This window comes from Cylas formicarius, unplaced genomic scaffold (genome assembly GCF_029955315.1).
Source record: "Cylas formicarius isolate icCylForm1 unplaced genomic scaffold, icCylForm1.1 PGA_scaffold_7__23_contigs__length_41026272, whole genome shotgun sequence".
Taxonomy (NCBI): domain Eukaryota; kingdom Metazoa; phylum Arthropoda; class Insecta; order Coleoptera; family Brentidae; genus Cylas; species Cylas formicarius.
The window spans coordinates 38,525,372-38,536,714 of record NW_026844352.1 but is presented as its reverse complement, the minus strand read 5'-3'; the positions used below and the strand labels follow the sequence as shown (position 1 = coordinate 38,536,714).

Sequence of the window (11,343 nt, the reverse complement as noted above, 5' to 3'; positions counted from 1 at the left end):
AGTAAATTCTTTATTTAAATTACTTTTTAAATATAAAACATAACAATAAACAAAACGCCTGACGCTGTAAGAATCTTAATTGTTATTTGATTTACAAAAATATTCTATAAACATTTTTTCTACTCTCGTCTGTAAAATACCTAACTACACACCGATCTAGCGTGCGGGAAGCGTGACTTTACCATGTCAGTTTCATTTCCCACGGATCCGAGCCACTTCGGATATTTCCGGGATTTTCGGATGTTTTCGGAGAAATTGTGAGGTTCGTCAATTCTGACGGTCATGTCAGTGAATGTACCCAAAAACTAACGGTCGTAGAAAAAGTATAGTATGCAACACGTTGGGTAAACTTTTTAGGACACTCGTTTATTAAACACTCGCTCCGCTAGTGTCAAATAAACTCGTGAGTTAAATACCGTTTACCGCACTTGTCGCATAATATACTATTACCGTTGACATGGAAAAATGGCTTTGTTAAAATGACGTAATCATATCATTAATGTAATGGTTGTATTCTAAATTTAAAGATTAACAAAACAAGGTGTAATTCAGGATAAACATTTTTTTTTGAAAATGGTCAGTTTTAATTAATACATGGTGGAGCAGGCTTTTCTTGAAAATTTTTTCGAGGTATGGTTTTATTTTTTAAGTTTGTTAACATAATTTTAATATTATCGGGGTTTTTTTTGTTAAAAACTAGCTGGAAGATGTTGTACCCTATCAGATTACGGAGAAGATTTTGAATAAAAATGTATTACGCGGTGAATAACTTCACCTTGTTGTTTCAATGATTAACTTTACCGATGAACGATGTTTTTCGTTTATCACCCTATATTCGGGAAGCGAAGTAATTTGGGAGTTATGCTCGCATTTTTCCATAAATCTGACGATACATAAAGACCCAGATAATGTATGGACACGGACACTCCCGATTAGCACAAACTTACAAATTCTGCAACCAAATTGGGCGGTGCACAGTGTAGTCATCTCTTGCATATGGATTAATTAAGCAAAACTATGGTGCTGTTAAGATTTGTCATATTAAAAATTAGGATTTGAGTTAAATGTGTTTTGAATTACAAATAAAAAACAATATGTTAAGCATCTGCGCGTAAAGAAAACTGTATAGTGGAACCCCCCTACTATCGAAAATAATTGAAAATATAGACTAATAAATAAAGGAATGAAGTGTTTATTTCGTAATAGTCATTTTATTTGTTAAAAACACACACACACACACACACTACTTTTTAATGTTTACATAAGTGACCCCAAATACTACGTCACGTAAGTTTTGTTACGCATACGACATGGCTATAGCCACTCAAAATAAACACCTTGAAGAAGGAAAAACAACCATAACAGCCGACTTAGAAACCTTAAACCAATACTTCCAAAAATGGAGACTGCGCCCGAACCCAAATAAAACAGAGACATGTGCCTTCCACTTAAATAACAGGATGGCGCACAGAGAACTAAATGTCACGTTTTGCGGAGAACCAGTCAAACACAACAAACACCCCAAATATCTAGGCGTAGTCCTCGATAGGTCTCTCACCTTTAAAAAGCACCTTGAATTGACATGCCAGAAACTTAAAACCCGAAACAACATCATACGTAAATTGGCAGGCACCACATGGGGAGCAAATGCAGCTACCTTAGGCACTGCAACACAATCACTTGTGTACTCTGTAGCGGAGTATTGCGCTCCTGTATGGGGCAGAAGCTCTCATGTAAATAAGATTGACACCCAACTTAATGAAGCCATGAGAGTAGTAACAGGGACACTGAAGTCGACTCCTTTGCCATGGCTCCACGTACTATCAAATATCGCACCCCCAGGAATCCGAAGACAACAGGCTACATTCCAAGAATGGCAAAAGATAAATCACCCAGACCAGCCAAGAACGTGGCCTATTCACAAGGTAATCGATGAACCCTGTGTGAATCGACTGAAATCAAGGGCCCCAATATGGAACTTGGAAGCACTTGCTCCAGGAAAAACCTACGACGCTTCTGAATCATGGACATCCGTATGGAATAACAGCAATGTCAATCAACACAACATAGAAGATCCTAACAAACAGCTACCAGGGATGCAACTCCCTCGTAAAACATGGTCCCTATTAAATAGAGTTAGAACTGGACATGCAAAAACGAGATCAGCGATGCACAAATGGGGAATTTCCGACAATCCAGCATGTGACTGTGGAGCTGAAGAGCAAACATTAACACATATAGTCCAAGACTGCCCACTGAGAAGATTTACTGGACAATGGAAAGACTTTACTGATGCAAGCCCCGCTGCCATTGCGTTGGTTATGTGAACTGGATTTGGACCTGTAGATTTGATTTTCCCATACCGCTAGGTTGCTCGCATGCACCTGCTATATGTACTGTCTGTGTCACATTTAATGTGTATTACTGTGTTTTACATTACTTGTATTAATTGTCATTTATACCTTCCTTTCATAAGAAATTTGTTTGTAACCTATTATATAGCACTTGTAGAGCCATACGATAAATAAATAAATTTTATTTGTTTTAAAAATACGTGTGTCTCAACTTGATGCATTTCTCTACTTATATATTATTTATATGTACTTATATTTCTGCTATTTGGGTATTTAAACTGCCAAGAACTGGTGCTATACCTGTTATACAATTTTTTTTTAGAAAGATTGCTAATAATTGCATAACTTCAAATATCCATTTTTAAGTTGTTACTGTTAACAAATATAGCTTCATCGTTAGGGCCCACGAGACTCAACAAGGGAATTATCAAAATGACTGGCGCCCCTTTTGACAACACGGAAAACGCGAATATATATATATATATATATATATATATATATATATATATATATATATATATATATATATATATATATATATATATATATATATATATATATATATATATATATATATATAAGCACAGTGTGATATACATTCAAATATATACGTAAAAAAATAAGTGCTGAAACTGCAGAACTGTGGACCGCACAGCATGCACCGCTCATTTCCTATGTTTCGCGAATAGGGTCCCACGGAAAACCTAAACGTAAATGATATTGCACTAATTAAAAGTAAGAAACGATGTTAGCCGGTTTCTTCTCCTCTAGCCGGTCCGCATTAAGCCCCGTGGGTGCGTTTTCTTTAAGCGCACTCGCCTCCCTTCCGCCCCAGATTACAGCGCTATTATTTCATATTAACACAAGCGCTTTTAATACGGCACCCCGTAATGCGTTTTTAGTGTTTACTTTTACGGAAGATTGATTGTTGTTCCGAACTTCATTTTTCGTATTTCAATCGGGCAGGGCTGAGACCGATACTTAGCGCCACCACGCTCTCTTTTTTTTAAGGGCTTCCGTTCAGTTAAATATCACCGTTTAGATTGGCTAATGTGTTGGCACGCAAGATTAATAAGGATCAGAAGAGCTTGTCTACGTCAACGCTCGAAACTTATTGCACACTCGACATTTATTAGCACCCGGGCACGACCAGCATATAAGCGTTGTCCCCTTCATTTTTATTGAAAATTATTCAATTTATTCGCATTTATTTGATTTAATTTTCTTCAACTTTTACTTTTGTTACTATAATTGTGAATAAACCTATAATTCAAATGTGCATTCTTCCTGTTGTTATAATATATATAATGTATTATGTATAATATATTATGTATAATATATTATGTATAATATATAATGTATATTATATAACATTTATAGTATAGAATAATTATAATAAATAATTAAATAATACTCTGCTTTTCTCTGACCTTTCCTACCCTTTTCCCTTCCCTTTCACCACCTTTTTCAATATACGGGGGGTCGCGAAATAAGTGGGCCAAACCATATTAAATTGCTACTATAAGGGAGCGCTAAACAGCAATAGACATAAAGCTTATAATAACTACGAAGAATTAACTTTCAATATTGGTTTTCTATCAATGTTTGGGCAGGTATCACCTTAATAGGTCTTTTTGTTTCGTTATACAGATTAAATGCTAATGCTTAGTTAAATTTCCTTACAAATGGTCTAGCCGAATTGGCCTACGTACTGGTCTGAAAATGTTCTTTAAGCATGATGGAGCACCGTCTCACTTTGTAAATTTGGTAAACAAGTGGCCCTGTATTATCGGCATAGGCCCTCTATATCTAATATATGCTGCTATATGCCTATGAGTCATCAAACGAAAATTAACAAATAGCAAACCTATCAATCTCGTTGTCGACACACCCTGTATATAAAATTAAATAAACAATATAAAACGTAAAGAGTTTCCTTTTTTAATTGATGATAGTCTACGCGGTTTTCAAAATGTCCTAAACACGTCCATCACCAGCGTTATACAAATGTACGACAACGATGGTTTATCTCTATTGGCAACATCAGTGTGTGCCGCTCTGTATAATATTTAAGAAATCCATTTGCCCAGGCACAAAAAGCTCTTAAGCTTAAAGCTTTCCTTCGACCCTTTTTGGGGCATTGTAAAACACGGTTCTCACTTCCAAAGCCTTGTAAGTTCTTGCGCGATCTCTAACGGAGAATACATTAAGAAAGACTTTTTGCTCAAAGTCTCTAAAATTTATATTATTTGCATCACGGATCTCAAATCCCTCCGGTTTTAGAGATTTCTTTATTAAGTCACACCCACTACTGATTTTATTCCGGCTTTTTCTTTATGGACCAAGTGAGTAAATGCTTCGGTGTGAACCCGTCTAGCATAGAGTTAAATTTTTTATTTAAGCTCACAAATAAAAATGGTCATTTCTGATCGAAAATTTTAATTATTTTGATTTGTTCTTTTTTGACGAAATGGAATTATTTGCGCTGAAGAATACGTACGTTTTGTGCCTACAAAGGCGTCTTATTTCTTGTGAAAATTTGATGGTAACGAATTATTCCATCGAATTAAATTAAATAATGACCATTTATTAAAATGACGTTAATATGATAATTGCTAGCCATTGTTATAAAATTAAGGATTATTTCATTATTGCCTTCAAATTGATTTAAGCAGACGATCGCGCCAATGGATACTTTTTATCTCTCTCGGATGTTCCAGGTGTAACCAATAAGATCAATCCTGAAACATGCAACCTGGTGGCGGTTTTATATAGGCAATTACTTAAAAACCTGTTTTATATTCCAGACCTTTTAAATCGTCGGATAATTTTCTAAGCTGCTTCTATGCAATCGGGGGCAATTTGAAAATTTTCCGAACTTTTAAGTGAATTGCCTCGTAAAATATTTGCTGCAATGCTATTTTCAAGCCTTCAGCATTCTAAAGCTGGGTTTACGTTTTATACTATGGGTAAATTACAAACGGGTCATTTTTTTTTTTCAGCATTTGGAAATTGCTGAATATCAATTTAATAAACTAATGATAAAAATAAGTTGACAAAAACAGGAGTAGCCCCGGTCAACATTTTTTTCTAAAAAGTACGTTGCGTTCAACTATTATTATTGCAATTCAAGATGTTCTGGTAAATGTTGTTTATCAAGACGATAATTGGAAAACTATGTAACGACAAATAAATCTCATGGAATTAGCGATTTCATCACGAGAAGTCAGGAGAACTAAATGTCTGAATATTGTAATAAAGGACCCGGAACGGTTCCTTGTGGAACTCCATAGGTGACCGTAATAAAGTCCCAGCCGTGTGGTGCAGTCGCCCAGTCAAATAATTTGTATTTGATCCTCCTTAATAGTAAGTTTGAATTTTATTGTAGTAAACATTAGTGAGTTCGAGGCATTTTTGTAAAGATTTTTCTTTTCCTTGAACACCCACCCACACACCCATCTTCTCTTCCTCCCCTGGAAAACTCCTACTCTCAAGTACAGTAACTTTTTTACGGTGCCCTTGCTGGACTCCTGGAATTTTCGTCAGCACTATTAGATGTCTGTCTAAGTTAATGCATAACCCCCTTTTCTCATCATCTCATTTTTTTTATTCACCTATTAATCTCAGTTATTTAATGAATTTAATGTCAAACGAATACGTTTTCCAGATTACATGAGAGTTTTTATAATACTGTATTATTAGTACAAAGTTATATAAATGAGGTCCAGTCCAGACCTTAACCCAATAAAACATTTACCTGATCGAGTGAGAAGGTAGGCTAGAGATCGTCAATTTACGTCTGCCTTCTTCTATATGTATATTCATCAAGTATTATTATGTCAATTGGTTATAATAAGTAAGGAGAGGAAACACCGGGTATTGTCTTTTTATTTATTTAATGTTTGTGATTTTGGTTTTTTTTTTGGAATAAATGTTACTTTTGACATTAATTTTCGTATTTTATTTAGTGAGTCAGATGAATAAAAAAAACAAAATAGGCTGTGCGTTGACTTAAATGGTAATAGTGTTGACAATCTAGTCAGTACGATTTGTGATGGCATAGTCGGTAACAAAATGTCGGACAGATAAAATAGATTGTTCATTCTCAAAATGTCACGATCACGAATATATTACTTGGGAATAAGGAAGGAAGAGAATATTGGATAAGATAAGATAAAAATGTCTCGAATTTACAGATGTCTTCTAAAATAAAGTCAACACTATTTACCAGATTTAACAATATCGTAATTAAAGCCCGGTTCAAATTATTTCTTTTCTTCAGCTTGACAATCGCCCTGGCAAATTGACCGTCGACACGCCACTGACCATTCTTTCTCTCGTCAGCGTTAATAAGATTTCGCACGAGCTTACCTGTGCCTTTCGGTGTGCACAGCGTCGTTTTTGGCGTCTTGACGCCGGTCGGACATGCGCTCGTCGGCGTCGCGACGGCATTCTTCGACGCCGTCGTCCCTAACCAAAACGGCGGACGTGGTTTTCAGTTTATGCGAACAGAGTGAGGCGAGAGGTCGACGCGATAGTCGTCCTGCTGACGTCAGTCCAACGTGGCTTTTTGTTTTGTAGTACGTGTTCATTGGGACGGTGATTTCTTTTTTCGCTCTTTGGATTGTTTTCGTTACCGAGATTGTTGATGGTCGGCTCGTCTCTATTCCGAATGAAAGATCTCCGGAGAGGTGAGCTTGTATATAAATAATTTCCTGTGATAATCTTATACGTTTTAATCAATTTAAATATTCTTCCCTTCGTGTACTTAAATATTATCCTTGCCATGACAAACACGTATGCGACTGAGAAGCGTATTGTTGAATGTATTAGTTAATGGATTTGTTTAAGTGGTTTGCTACGGTTTTGCTAGATTTTCGTATATTTTAAAATGGTTATAAAGGTTTATTTTATTTTTCGATCCAGCATTTTGCAGTATTTCTTGTTGTTTGTGTTACGAATTATCTCAATGACGGCGCTTAAAAGAAAAAGGAAAAGAAGGTAAATTTTTAAAAATGAATCGAAAGAAAAGAAACCAAAAAAACTGGATCCACGGTATCACGATTGGCAACTGTTTAAAATTGTTTGGTTGTTTGTTTTCATTTGTCCATCGGACATTTCCTGTCCTATCTTTTGCCAGTTCGCAACGTTTCAAAATTTGGTAAATAGGAAAGCTATTGCCAAAACCCAGTCACGAAATTAATTAAAACTAACTAACCAGTTCCACTCCCTCCCAGTTTTTTCTGCTTTCATGGTCTCGTATTGATATAGAAGCGAATTTATTGTTAAAAAATATAAAAATATTCTTTATACTGTGGAACTAATTTAACGGACAAAAGTTGATTTTAAGAAAATAAAGAGAGAGGTTATGGAGTATAATGTTATAAAATGTGCTCGGGAAATAAAACACCAAAAGTCATATATATATATATATATATATATATATATATATATATATATATATATATATATATATATATATATATATATATTCTCACGTATTGATTCACGGATGGAAAAATGTGATGACACTATATTCCGGGATATCATCCGTTCGCTCGTTGAACTCCGACTGGAATCCTGCATCCGACTGGAATCCTGCAAATCTTGCATCCGACTGGAATCCTGCAGACGTTTCGCCAAAATCTCACTTGGCATCTTCAATGCTCGCGCTCCGAGTGTTCGAAGTGTTTTCGGAGCGCGAGCATTGAAGATGCCAAGTGAGATTTTGGCGAAACGTCTGCAGGATTCCAGTCGGATGCAAGATTTGCAGGATTCCAGTCGGATGCAGGATTCCAGTCGGAGTTCAACGAGCGAACGGATGATATCCCGGAATATAGTGTCATCATATATATATATATATATATATTAGGGTCAAATTAAAAAGTTACCCAATGCTATACATAGTTGACACAGTTATTTTCAACGACAAAACAATTTCAACAATTTACATTATTTTGACATTAGGTTTTCCGATAAGATCTTAGGTGGATGAGTTAAAATTAGGGGAGGTTTGAAGTTAGGATAGCATAAAGTATTCCAAAAATAGTCCATATCTCAAAGTGAAGTAGTAATGGAAAGAAACCATCTTGTCCTCCTGTACACCAATGTAATTCAAGATCCTTTTGCTTCAGCTATCGCCTAAAATTATAAATAGAATATTATAACTAACTAACCGGTGAGCGCCAAATCTTAATATTAAAAAACAACATCCTACCTTGAGCAGAAATAGCAATCTCATATAAAAAGAGTAAAAATTCATAAGAGGTTCACAACTGCAGAGAGGGAATGACTCAGATGTTCGTAACAAAACACAGACGATTCCAAGCTTGAGCTCTCGAGGTGACGAAACTGTTTCCTCCAACTATTAATCGAATATAAAAGATGCACTATTGTTGGTAGCCGACCCCTATGGGCTGTTAGTCTGTATCAGATAATGGCAGTTGACAACAATAAGTTACTCCAGACATCTCGAAAAGTGAAGGGGTTTTTTCCTCCTTAGTAAAGTATAGTATGTTAAAAAAAAGATTTCGTAAAAGGAACTGCCAAAAAATGAGCCATAGTAGATAGAAATTTCTGCCAAAATATCTTAAACCAGTTCACAATTTTTGTTTGTCCGTTTCGAGTGTCCAGTGGTTTAGTTTGGGTACCCGTAGGCAAACTAATGCTTTTACGTTCTGCTTCTAGTCATAAATTTTCCGGAAAGTTCGATTTCGTTAACCCCTTTGTATAAAAGTAATGAAACCGAGCCCAAGGTATATCAATTTAGGGGCGAAATTAAAGCCAAAGTGGATTAAAGTTTTGCAGTGAACCGCGTCACGGGGCAGGCGAATGCGAGAACTTGGCTTTTGTCTCTATTTAATTGAATCCGAAAGATGGGGTTGCCGGTCGCAAAAATCTCACTCTTAGACCAGAAATACAAAAATAACATTTGAAATAATCTTGTCTTGGTCTCATTATTAGCGCATAATGGCGCTGACTACTTTCATATGCTCAGTTCGTTTGCTATAATTAAAAAAATCCAAAAATTATAACCGCATTGATGCAACTAAAATGGATTCTCATCATTGATACGTAGGATGCAAACTGTGAAGTAAAGGCGTCCACGCATACGAAATTCGTTATATTCATATAGCAATTAGGTAATATAGTGGCCCTACTACGGTAAAAATTGAGGCGCCACATATTTTCGTAGAGAAAGGACTGATTTTCTGCGCATGCCTGTACATTTTAGCCACTAAACTGCACTTTGCGCCATTGTCTTTCTAAACAGCGATTTCCGTATAACCAAAACCAACTTATTGAGCAGCCATGTTGGATGTTGAATTGCGCAAGGTCATTTTATATTTCTTTTGTTCATGCGCGACACTTTTACCAAGCAAATTATACTCCCTCGACCAAATACATATTTATTTTAATTTACATCCATTAAAATTTACGTGTTAATATAGAAAATTAAATTTGTAAGAACTACAAAAAAGCAACAGTTTTACGTCACACTGGTAGATGGTATTTATTGCGTGGTTGACGACGGTGCGTAATTTAGCTCCGTGACTGTCCACCAAAGATAAAGCATCGTCAAAAGCTTGACCGGCAACTTCCGTTCCCGACCGTTGTACCGCTTGTTAGCACTAATGAAACGGCATGCGGTTTTGTCTCTCTCCCTCTCGGTGCTAACGAGGGAATGGTCCCCGTTACACTAATGAGAAAAGCCCAACGCGAAAAGCTCATTACATCGGAAGTGTTGTGGACACTCTTTGCCGGATGACGGCCGGGTATTGATGGTCTCACATCAAAGGATCCTGGCCTGGGCCAATGAACGGCGGACTACTTAGACGTTTTCAATTAAGCATTGTTGCGCGATTTCGCGGTTTAATCGAATGGCAGCTGAGCGCGGTAATGCGCCCGTATTAGGTTTCGATGTGCCCAGTTTAAAGCGAAATTAATTACGCTCCGATACGGATTGCGTAGTTAATTTGGTAGCGGAATTTTGCGGAACTTCGTGTGTCCCGTATTGTGCGGAGATGTCGAACTCGATCGTTTTAATTACGGTTTTTAAAAAATCCAATCCATATATCCAGCGCAAACTAACCAATAATTGGCAGATTTCTGGTGGTTACTTCCTTAAAGCGACTCAGAGTGTTCGGTACCTAAAAATTTATTTCGTCGAAAAGTAACACAGACAATAAAAAATTACTTGCTATTATTCCCTATACTCAACAATAATAATTTAATATTTTATATTATATTAAAAGATATTAACTATATGGTTGAAGTCACGTTGATATCAGTGATAATTGGCAGAAGTTAAAGGAAAATTGTACAGCCGTTTGTGTTCCGAAATCTCGCCATTTTGTTAGTAGTTTTAATAATTTAAGCAAAAGGGAAACACAAATATTCGATTTTTTATGTTAAGAGAGGTTAACAGATTACTTGGTTGTTATCCATCCTACCTTTATACTGTAGGAACTACGATTTGACATTTTCAAGCCCACCTGTCTTCGATAGGCTGCTCTAATCTGTGGTCTGTGACACACAATAACGCGTTTTACCACAAACCGAAACTCAATTTTACGTTAACTACGTAAACTAGTTTTAATCTTCTCCTGAAGATGCCAACTTGGTTGGCGAAACGCGCGTCGAGTACCTAAAATTGAATTTCGGTTTGTGGTAAAACGCGTTATTGTGTGTTCCAGTCAAAAGTTTGACTGTGGTCTGTGGTTTTTTATGCTTTATATTGTCTATTGTCAAGTAAAAATAGAGTTACCAACTTACTTCAGTTAGATTTTCTCTAATTTATTTTGACTTATAATGTTTAAAGTTGCCGCAAAGATAAAAAACTGAAACTAATTAATTAGATTTCACGCCAATAACTAATAGACATTATTTTTTAAGGTAGAAAAACAATTTATAAATGTCCCAACAAAATAATGAAAACTCGTTTTTATTGTTTTATACCATATCCTTATTTCACTGTGAAAATATGAAA

At 36.0% G+C, this 11,343-nt stretch overlaps 1 protein-coding gene across 1 annotated transcript in view; it reads left to right on the top strand.

The window, feature by feature from the left end:
• Positions 1-6,850: 6,850 nt before the first annotated feature.
• The window catches only part of LOC132704532 (LIM domain only protein 3-like), a 102,805-nt gene continuing 98,312 nt past the window's right edge, over positions 6,851-11,343 (top strand). The window contains exon 1 of the mRNA XM_060674573.1: positions 6,851-7,045. The gene's annotated coding sequence lies outside the window, so the exon portion shown is untranslated. The remainder of the gene's footprint in view (positions 7,046-11,343) is intronic.